The sequence below is a fragment of the Podarcis vaucheri genome (assembly GCF_965113315.1).
Source record: "Podarcis vaucheri genome assembly, chromosome: 11".
Classification (NCBI taxonomy): Eukaryota; Metazoa; Chordata; class Lepidosauria; order Squamata; family Lacertidae; genus Podarcis; species Podarcis vaucheri.
This window is the reverse complement of record NC_138749.1, coordinates 21,024,578-21,034,559: the sequence shown is the minus strand read 5'-3', so window position 1 is coordinate 21,034,559 and position 9,982 is coordinate 21,024,578. Positions and strand designations below refer to the sequence as shown.

At 42.8% G+C, this 9,982-nt stretch overlaps 1 protein-coding gene and 1 pseudogene across 2 annotated transcripts in view; both read left to right on the top strand.

Annotated features, from left to right (window-relative positions):
• Positions 1-1,560: 1,560 nt before the first annotated feature.
• Positions 1,561-9,982, top strand: part of LOC309542913 (uncharacterized protein C5orf34 homolog) — a 427,157-nt gene continuing 418,735 nt past the window's right edge. The window contains exon 1 of the mRNA XM_082241954.1: positions 1,561-1,579. The gene's annotated coding sequence lies outside the window, so the exon portion shown is untranslated. The remainder of the gene's footprint in view (positions 1,580-9,982) is intronic.
• On the top strand, positions 4,166-4,583 carry LOC309514428 (large ribosomal subunit protein eL34 pseudogene; annotated as a pseudogene). The gene has a single exon. The product of its transcript is annotated as a large ribosomal subunit protein eL34 pseudogene (transcript).

Genomic DNA, 9,982 nt, shown 5'->3' with positions numbered 1-9,982 from the left:
CCAAATGCACAAGCAGTGACTGAAAATTAATGCGCTGCATTTGAAGAGTCCATTGAACAGACTTGTGCAAAACTGGAACACAAAGGCTGTAAATATGCCTGCCTTTGATTAAAAATTAAGCTTAATCTGGTTTGTGTGTGTATATGTATATGTATACATATTCATATGTATATATATTCATTTTTACTAAGGTGCCCTGCAGCCTGAACCCACATTCACAATGGACAAACCAATCTTACCTCTCTATATCCTGAAAATCCAAAGAGACAATGTACACAAATGTTTCAGTCCCTGGGATAAAGCCTATGAATAAACTTCCTTGTTAGTCTTCAGCTTCAAATAATGCATCATGTGTTTTCTGCCTTTCCATGATTGCTGGGCAAATCTCTGTGTGCTTCTTGCAACCAGGACAAGCATAGAAAGCTGCATGTTATGGGAACGGCCCCAAAACCTTTAAAATTGATGGGAATAACATTGCCTTTACAATAAAATGCTTCGGATGAAACTCTCCAGTGTCTCAATAGGCACACAGGGAGGAGCCCATTATGTCACTCTCTTTTGCATTCGGAATTGCATAAAAATAAAGATATTATAGTTCAGTTGCATAGTGTGTTTTCAGAACTGCATTAGCGGAAACTTTAGAGCCTCAGGAAAAGCTATAAAAAGTAAAATATGCATTACATAATGTTTTTGAAAGAACCTGTAGAGAATTAGATGGAGTGGTAAGAACATCCAAATGCACCGTAAAAGTTTGCTAAAAGAGTCACCCAGAGCAGTTGGGGCAGTGTTATTCCTACGCACCATCCGAAACTACCATATCTCTCAATCTAAGACAGAACAGGAACTGGCATTCCATGTTTGTTTGTTTTCTTGAAGCATATTCATTTCAGGGAAACAGCGAGGGAAAACATATTTCTGGGAGGTTGTGGACTCTAGTCCCCAAAACATACACTAGAGAGAGAGAGAGAGAGAGAGAGAGAGGTGACGTTGGGAATGTGTGTTAGCACAAAGTGTCAGATAGTTTACCATTTCCTAATCCTTGCAGGGTGGAAGGTGTGTGTGTGTGTGTGTGTGTGTGTGTGTTTGTGTGTGTGTGTGTGTGTGTGTGAGAGAGAGAGAGAGAGAGAGAGAGAGAGAGAGAGCCCACTCATGAGGCTAAGTAGGGTGATCTTCTCAGGTGGCAAGATCTACAGAGGCAGCAGATCCTGATCGTAGCTGTCAACATTTCCTTTTTTTAAGGGAAATTCCCTTATTCCGAATAGGATTCCTCGCAAGAAGAGGGAAAAGTTGACAGCTTTGATCCTGATGTATATCTCATGGGTGGGTCAGCCCTGTTAGCCAGTCATTTTAATTATTATTTTGTATTGTTTTTTTATGGGAAGGGTGTCTGTGTCTGTGTGTGTCTGTGTGTTGCTGTGCGCTGCCTTGATATTTCATATGAGTCCGTGGTATACTAATATTTATATAAATGAAAACTGAGGCAGAGTGAGGGAGCTAACTTCTGGCAGCTTTTGCTGAGGAACAAGCAGTGAGGTGGTGGTGGTTGCTGTTGCTGCTGCTGCTGCTGCTGCTGTTGTGTGTGTGCACTGTACCACCTGCCCTGCATTCTGTAGGGTGACCTGATGCCCTCAGGTCTGCTGTCCTGTAGGCAGGGCTAAGATATGATTCAACTGCAAGTTCAGTCAGCTTCTGAATGTAGAATGTGGCAGAGGCTATCTTGCCACTCACTTCAGGTGGCCAAATGTTCTGGGTCTGCTCTAACATTTTTCTTTGTTTAAAAGCACTTATGTACTGCTCAATATTTTAAAAAATATTTTATACTGTTGTTGGTGTTGGTGTTAAATTTATTACCGACCTTTCACCAGTGGGAGCCAGGGTGGGTTGCAAGAATTTATAAAATCACTTTTAATAACAGTTAAAATAGATTCACAGGAATAGGGTGAGTCCTGAACCACACACAACTCAGGTAGCAAAGAGGTGCATCGTTAGCATTCATGAAAATGCTGCTCAGTGAAGGTGCCAGACATGCCTCTGTGGGGAGGGAATCCCACAACTTGGGGGCTGCCACAGAGAATGCCCACTTCCTTGCCACTGCCACCGACCCACAAACCTCTGCGGGAAGTCAGTGAACCTACCATGAAGTCCCCTCTGTAAGTACTGTACATTCCATTTACAATCAATATTTCATTAAAACATGGAAATCACCTGAATTCTACTCATCACTAGTACAGTGGTACCTCGGGTTAAGTACTTAATTCTTTCCGGAGGTCCATTCTTAACCTGAAACTGTTCTTAACCTGAAGCACCAATTTAGATAATGAGGCCTCCTGCTGCCGCCGTGCCGCCAGAGCATGATTTCTGTTCTCATCCTGAAGCAACGTTCTTAACCTGAAGCACTATTTCTGGGTTAGCGGAGTCTGTAACCTGAAGCGTATGGAACCTGAAGCGTATGGAACCCGAGGTACCACTGTACATTGCTTGTCTATACTGCCCACCCAAAACTGTATGTAGTAAGGACTGCAGCAAGAATTAACAAGTTTTTTTGTTTTTGCTTTTGTTTCTGGTAGTTTCTTTTTAAAGAAATATCAGCTCCATAGTTCCCTTCCCATAAAGATTCTCTTTAAAGAATAATTGCTGTAATGTAAATATTTTAACTGCACGTGATTGGTGGGTTGTTTTTCTTTCATAGGATCCTATTACCAGGATCATCTCTCTCTCTCTCTCTCTCTCTCTCTCTCTCTCTCTCTCTCTCTCTTTCTCTCTCTCTCCTTGTGTCACTTGATACCAGCAGATGCTCATTAACCCAGTAACTTTGTAGTTGTATTCCAGAGTTAACTGTAACCCATTCAGGTTTATTCATGTAATCAATCTATCTAGAGAAAACACTAGGATGGGGATAGATAGATAGATGATAGATAGATAGATAGATAGATAGATAGATAGATAGATAGATAGATGATAGATAGATAGATAGATAGATAGATAGATAGATAGATAGATATAGATGTTGTGTCATCAGTGAGGTTTGATTGGTTAAAAAAACAACGAAGTTCCTCCGACAGGTTGGCATCTAAAATGGAATTTGGCTTGAAAGAACACCTTTCATATTTAATGTAACTGCAACAAGACAACTTTTGTCCTCTGTCAAATGGAGCAGGACATTTCTCCCTTCCATGAGAAAGGAAATCTGGGAGCCTCTGAATAATTTACGCTAGCAGCTCGCCTCGATTTTTCACGGCACCCCTAGTTATTAGTAGTTTTAGCAGTTCACCTCTGCACATGCTTAACCCAAAGTACATGTACCTAAGATTCACTGTTTCCACCTGCCCAGTGGAGATTTGGCTCAGCAAGTTGTGCATGACAGTTTGCAGACCACAATGCATGAGAACATAGGAAGCCACCTTATCCCAGGTCAGATCCAGCTCAGTATTGTCTACATTGACTGGCAGAGACACTCCAGGTTTTCAGGCAGGAGTCTCTCACAGTCCTACCTGGAGTTGCTGGGGACTGACGATGAGACCTTGTGCATGGAAAACAGATGGTCTGCTGCTGAGCTATGGCCATTCCCAGGCACTTCCCTCTATCCTGGATCCTCATTGGGTTGATGCCAACACTGAAGCAAATGCAACTAACAGAAATATCTCAAAGACACCACGGAAGGGCTCCATCCAAAGGAAGTCACAGCTATCTGATTCCAGAAATGAGGAGTGAGCAATAAAGCACATTCCTGTTATTATTACCCAAAGGACAGAGCTTACATCAAAATCAAGCAAAATGATGCACTTGGCTTTGGGCCTGGAAACCAGTAATTATAACTACAGTTTTCAGATCTTTTGGTAGCTCAATGAGAAAGGCATTGGAAATAACAAAGTTCATGCATCGTATAAAATCAGCATCTGACTGCGGTTCAAGAAACCCAACTCATCTATCAGAAGCTGTTGTACCAAAAGCCACCCCATTCTCAGAGAAGCACTGATCCAGAAAATGGAAAAGTAATTGATGTTGGATACTATGGGATTTGTTGGAGTACAGACTTTGGCTGGGGGGAGGTGATGCTGGCAGTTGCATTTTGCAAACAAATCAAGTACCGAAAGCAAATTATTTCTCACCAAAAGAAGATACATAGATGTATGTCAATAAATTCTTTTAAATCATGTTTTCCGCTCTTCTGGTGCCGGCTCCCACTCCAGACAAAATGGTCCAGCGTCTAACATACCGACATAGGTTGTCCTACAACACAGCCTCTAACAAGACCAGGATATCCCGGACACCAGGCAACAGGATTGTTTATTTGTACACCAAGAAAGTGGGCAAGGCACCGAAGTCTGCATGCGGTGTGTGCCCAGGAAGACTTCATGGTGTTCGTGCTGTTCGCCCTAAAGTTCTTATGAGGCTGCCAAAAACAAAGAAGCATGTTAGCATAGCCTATGGTGGGTCCATGTGTGCTAAATGTGTTTGTGACAGAATCAAACGAGCATTCCTTATTGAAGAACAGAAGATTGTTGTCAAGGTGCTGAAGGCCCAAGCACAGAGTCAGAAATCAAAGTGATAATTTGTGTTGTCTGCCTAATAAATGAAGATTTAACTTCAAATAAATAAATAAATAAATAAATAAATCATGTTTTCCATTCCATGGGTTTTTATGGTTATTGTTGATTAGTATCAAAGTGGTAGTCATTTTTTGCCTAATGAAATATACTCGGAGTCGAGTGTGAATTTCATGCTCTTTTATTCAGCTCATAGTAGCAATGAATGAAACTTCCCCCAAAATGTCTAGCTATATATACATTATTTACACAATGGGCCCCATGTCATTGGCTAATTCCGGGCTGCTCCTATAGGCCAATCAGGTTGCAGATTCACCTCTTCCAGAAGCCTGATTGCTGATTCACTTCCACCTGGAGCTGGACTGGGTGGCTGATTCACTTCCACCTGGAGCTGGACTGGGTGGCTCCTGCCGACCAATCAGACAGTTGCATTCTGGATCCTATTGTTCTAGGATTCAGCTCAGTACATAACACCTTATTTCTCAAAAAACTACAGTGTAGAAAGACACCAGGGAGTTGCACTTTAGAACAAGGGGGGAAAGTAGCAGGCATCATTCGTTATTGAAGAAGCAAGAGAGGGAATGGGGTACATTGAGCTGTCTTTAGCAGATCAGATCTGGAGGGGACAGGAACTTGGTCAGATCAGACATAGCCTCAGCAAAATAAACTTGCCAAGCCAGAGATCAAAGATAGAAAACCAGCCTTTCAGTGGTGAAGCCAAACAAGAGATCAAGAGGCAGACTGTGGTTCAAAGAGGTCTCCTCAAAGGCAGGGAGGTACAAAGGGAAGACCTGAACTTTAAATTGAGGTTCTAGGCTCAAGAGGAAAACAAGCCCCACCACACACAGGAAGAGAGAAACAAGAGGGGCATGATCCAGGTGAGAAACAATAGGGAAACTTTCTTGTTGTGTGGGCACCATGTAACCAAACACTTTGCTGTACTCAGAGTAGCCAGTCCTCCCTGGAACTGATGCAGGCCAGTCGGGTTGGAGAATGTTCAGATTTTAATATTATAACATTGCATATTTCCAGCTGGCTCACTGAGCCAACTGCATCATACATTTAAGACAGCAACATACCACTTTAAACAGTCATAACTTCCCCCAAAGAATCCTGGGAACTGTAGTTTGTTAAGGGTGCTGAGGGTAGTTAGGAGACCCCTATTCACACCCACCCACCCCCCAAGCTGCAATTCTCACAGCTGTATGACCACCAGTCCCTCTTCCCAGGGAAGAATTGTAGCTCTATGGGGGGAATAGCAGGTTGAATTGGAAAGTCAGGCTGCTTTCCTAAAGCTACAGATACAAGTCATGCCTGGTGTAACATCCCTGGCAGACTTCATTAAAAATCTCCTCTCATTAAAATGGTAACATGTGAAAAGTGGAACTGGAAAACATTTAAATCACTTGAAACAGAGTTATTTGTATACTTGCCTAGAATTGTCCTACTGGTGTATGAAATGTTTACACGATTCTATTATTTTTATTATTATGCCTTCACATAAATCTCAAAGCAATGTACAAACATATAATAATAAAGAAACTAAAAATAGGTTTAAAAACAATACAGAAAACAACTATTTGTGCTGTTTTTAAACATATCATTAAATAGTCAAGACATTAAAAAAAACCAAGAAAACAACCCGCATGCTGGAAAGCCTTATCAAAACAAAAAGTCTTCAATGTTTGCAAAAACTACAACTAGTGGGTGCCTGTCATGTATCAACAGGGATGCCAAGCCACAAACAGAGGCAAGCACACTGAAAGTGTTGCTCCAAGTTGTTCTGAAGTAGGATTCTGATATTTGGGGGGCTTTAAGGTGAATATCACCTGCATAATGCAGTGACCTAGTGGGTATATAAGGGATTAGATAGTTTCTTAAATAACTTGGTCCTGAGCTATGCTGGCCCTTGTACTACCAGAACATAGAACTTGATCCAGAAGCCAAATGGCAATCCTTATTTACAATATTCAACCCTCTGAAAAGCAACTGATGGAGTGCTATCTCTCAAGCAATTAGTTATGGGAAACTTAAATCATAACCAATTCCAACAAACCCTGTGTCACAGAACATTTTTGGAGAATTCTTCAAAAGTCAACAGTCTATTGTAGTGTCTTAATTAATTTAAGATTGTGCTTCATTGATGTGCGGATAAGGTCTATGGCACCAAACCAATTGGTGCGATTTCTGCTGGCACTTCTTTCTTTTAATCATCATGTTTGAGTATTTTGTTAAAGCACAACAGCAGTGACTATCATTGTTCCATGTTTACTCCTTTTGTATACTGGGAAAATATTTGGCCCACCATAATCAACTGCCGACTCTCTGAAGATAACAGCCGATGGACCTCAAGCAATCTATCCAAGAGAGGACCAAGAGTCTATTTTCACAAACCCATGTTGCATATCATTCCCCCGACTAGTGTGAACCAAAAACCTGGTCTACATGGTTTAATGGGCAGGGGGCAGTAAATGAGAGGGCCACTTGCTCAAGAAAATGAGACGTATACAGTAAAACCTGCCATTGGCGCCAAGTCAACAAGGACAAGTCATTTTCTTATCCTTTTAGCCTAATTCTAAGCATATTTGCTCAGAAGAAAGCCCTGCTGAACTCAGAGGAACTTGCAGTGCAGTCCTAATCATGTTTTACCCAGAATGCCATTGAGTTCAAAGGGACTTCCACACTAGAGAAGGACCATACATACCACAGAGGCAAAATGCACACTTGATTGCAAAAAGGCCCAGTTTAGACCCCATAATCTCCAAGCAGGGCTGGAAAGGTCTCTTGCCTGAACCCCTGGTGAATGCTGCCAATCAGTGAAGACCAGGCGTGGGGAACCTGTGGCCTTTCAGATATTGCTGAACTACAAATCCCATCATCCCTGACTGCTGTCCATGCTGGCTGGGGTTGATAGGAGTTGGAGTCCATAAACATCAAGTGGGCCATAGGTTCCCTATCCCTAGTATTGTACAGAACTAGCTAGATGGATTGATGGCCTGGCTCAGCTTAAAGCACTTTCCTATGTTAAGTCTTCTTGGATCCCAGTCCTAAACATGTTTACTTCAAATAAATCCTACTGATCATCCAGTATTTTTGTTGTTGTTGTTAACATACTTGCTATTCAAATAGCCAAATACTTTTAAAATGCCAGCATAATTTTGGCCCCACTTACAGACAAATTCAAAAGCATCCAGAGCAGAGCAACAAAGATGGTCAGGGGTATGAAAAGTAAGTCCCATGAGGAAAGGTTGAAGAGGCCAAGTATTTTTAGCCTGGAGAAGAGAAGACTCTGGGGAGACATGGTAGCATTGCTTAAACAAAATACCCGATTCTTTGCTGCCCTAGAGAGGAGGACTAGATCTAATGAGCTTAATAGGGCAGATTTCAATTGAACAATGGGATAAACTTGTTGACAGTAAGGGCAGTTCAACAATGGACCCATTGCATGGGAAGTGTCTTGCTCACTGGTGGTCTTCAAGCCAAGGTCATAGAATAGAATCATAGAATCATAGAGTTGGAAGAGACCACAAGGGCCATCGAGTCCAACCCCCTGCCAAGCAGGAAACACCATCAGAGCACTCCTGACATATGGTTGTCAAGCCTCTGCTTAAAGACCTCCAAAGTAGGAGACTCCACCACACTCCTTGGCAGCAAATTCCACTGTCGAACAGCTCTTACTGTCAGGAAGTTCTTCCTAATGTTTAGGTGGAATCTTCTTTCTTGTAGTTTGGATCCATTGCTCCGTGTCCGCTTCTCCGGAGCAGCAGAAAACAACCTTTCTCCCTCCTCTATGTGACATCCTTTTATATATTTGAACATGGCTATCATATCACCCCTTAACCTCCTCTTCTCCAGGCTAAACATGCCCAGCTCCCTTAGCCGTTCCTCATAAGGCATCGTTTCCAGGCCTTTGACCATTTTGGTTGCCCTCCTCTGGACATGTTCCAGTTTGTCAGTGTCCTTCTTGAATTGTGGTGCCCAGAACTGGACACAGTACTCCAGGTGTGGTCTGACCAGAGCAGAATACAGTGGCACTATTACTTCCCTTGGTCAGCGCAAGCACCCTCCATTTCACATACAGTAACTGACTCAAGGGGCACTTCAATCATACTTCTACACCGACAATGGGGATGCACGTGCCATCATACCTGTGGCCAGCAAGGTAGCCAAGAGGGCACATGGCAGACTGTACAAACCACACTTTCCTCCAAGGCCTCACTACTGCCCCAACGCAGCTGCATCATTTTGCCTGATGGTAGAGCATTGGCAGCTGGTGCCCATTGGTCAAGGCGCTTAACAACTGGTGGTGCCGGAGCCAAGGACAGGGAGAGCCAACTAATTCTAGCTTTGTCTCTGTCCTCCTTCCTGGGTTCTACAAGGGCAACACTCAGACTAAGGTGAAGGAAGCTGACAGACAGCAGCACAGCCTGCTGGACTGGTTGTACATAAGAAGGCAAACAGGGTGATGTATGGCTGAAGGCAGACTGAGATTGGTCTGTTGGTGCCCCATTCACTTTAATGGACCAGCCTCCTCTGTGGTAGGTGAGTCCTGCCTCAAGCAGAATCTGGATAGGTCTTGTTTTGGCGGGGAGTGATCTAGCTCTGGATTTCCTGCACTGAGCTGGTTCTTGTACTAGATGGTCTACAACGTTTGAATAAGACCATCAGTGGGTGGAATTCAATGTAGCACAAAGTGGGGTCTGTATACATGGAATAAGATCTGTTCACGCAATGTGACTTTTTCAACTTCTACTTTCCCCCACATGCCCGTGTATCCCCTAAATGTGTTCTCCCAAACCCCCAGAGCAAATTTAGGGGGCTGAAATGCTTTGAGCGAGTGAACCTTATTCCATGCACACATGAATCCCACACAATGGGTCTACTCTGACTATGAATTATTGGATCCAACCCATGGATACATTTCATCAAAGTCCACCAAGATTCTCTTTTAGGTTCCAAGATCCCTTTCTTCTTAGCCTTTTAATTGACCTCAAGATGGGGCAGAGAAAAACTGAGGGCGGAAGAAGCCTGGAGGCACACAATCCCCAGGAGAAGGGAAGTCATTTCACTTTTATTGCTTACCACACTCAGCTTTTTTTTTTTTTTTTGCTTTTTTTTTTGCAAACACATTGTAGTATATGAGTGGAGTGCCTCAACTGCTGAACAGTGCTGGTTTTATTATATAAATATAGGGCTCTTTTTAAAAAACGGAAAGCTTAGGCAATAGCTCGCTTTCCGGTCCACACACGCTGCTGCACTCAATGGTCCTGTTAACAGCTATATTTTTCAGTCCACCTTCCTTGATTCTGGTTAGATTCAACCTGCAAGGCACACATAGAACATGATATGTGTTGATCCCACTTTACAAGCAGTCATTTGAAGCAGCCTCGAATTTGTTAACAGTGGGACAACGGGGAAGGTATCAGGTTTGCTGC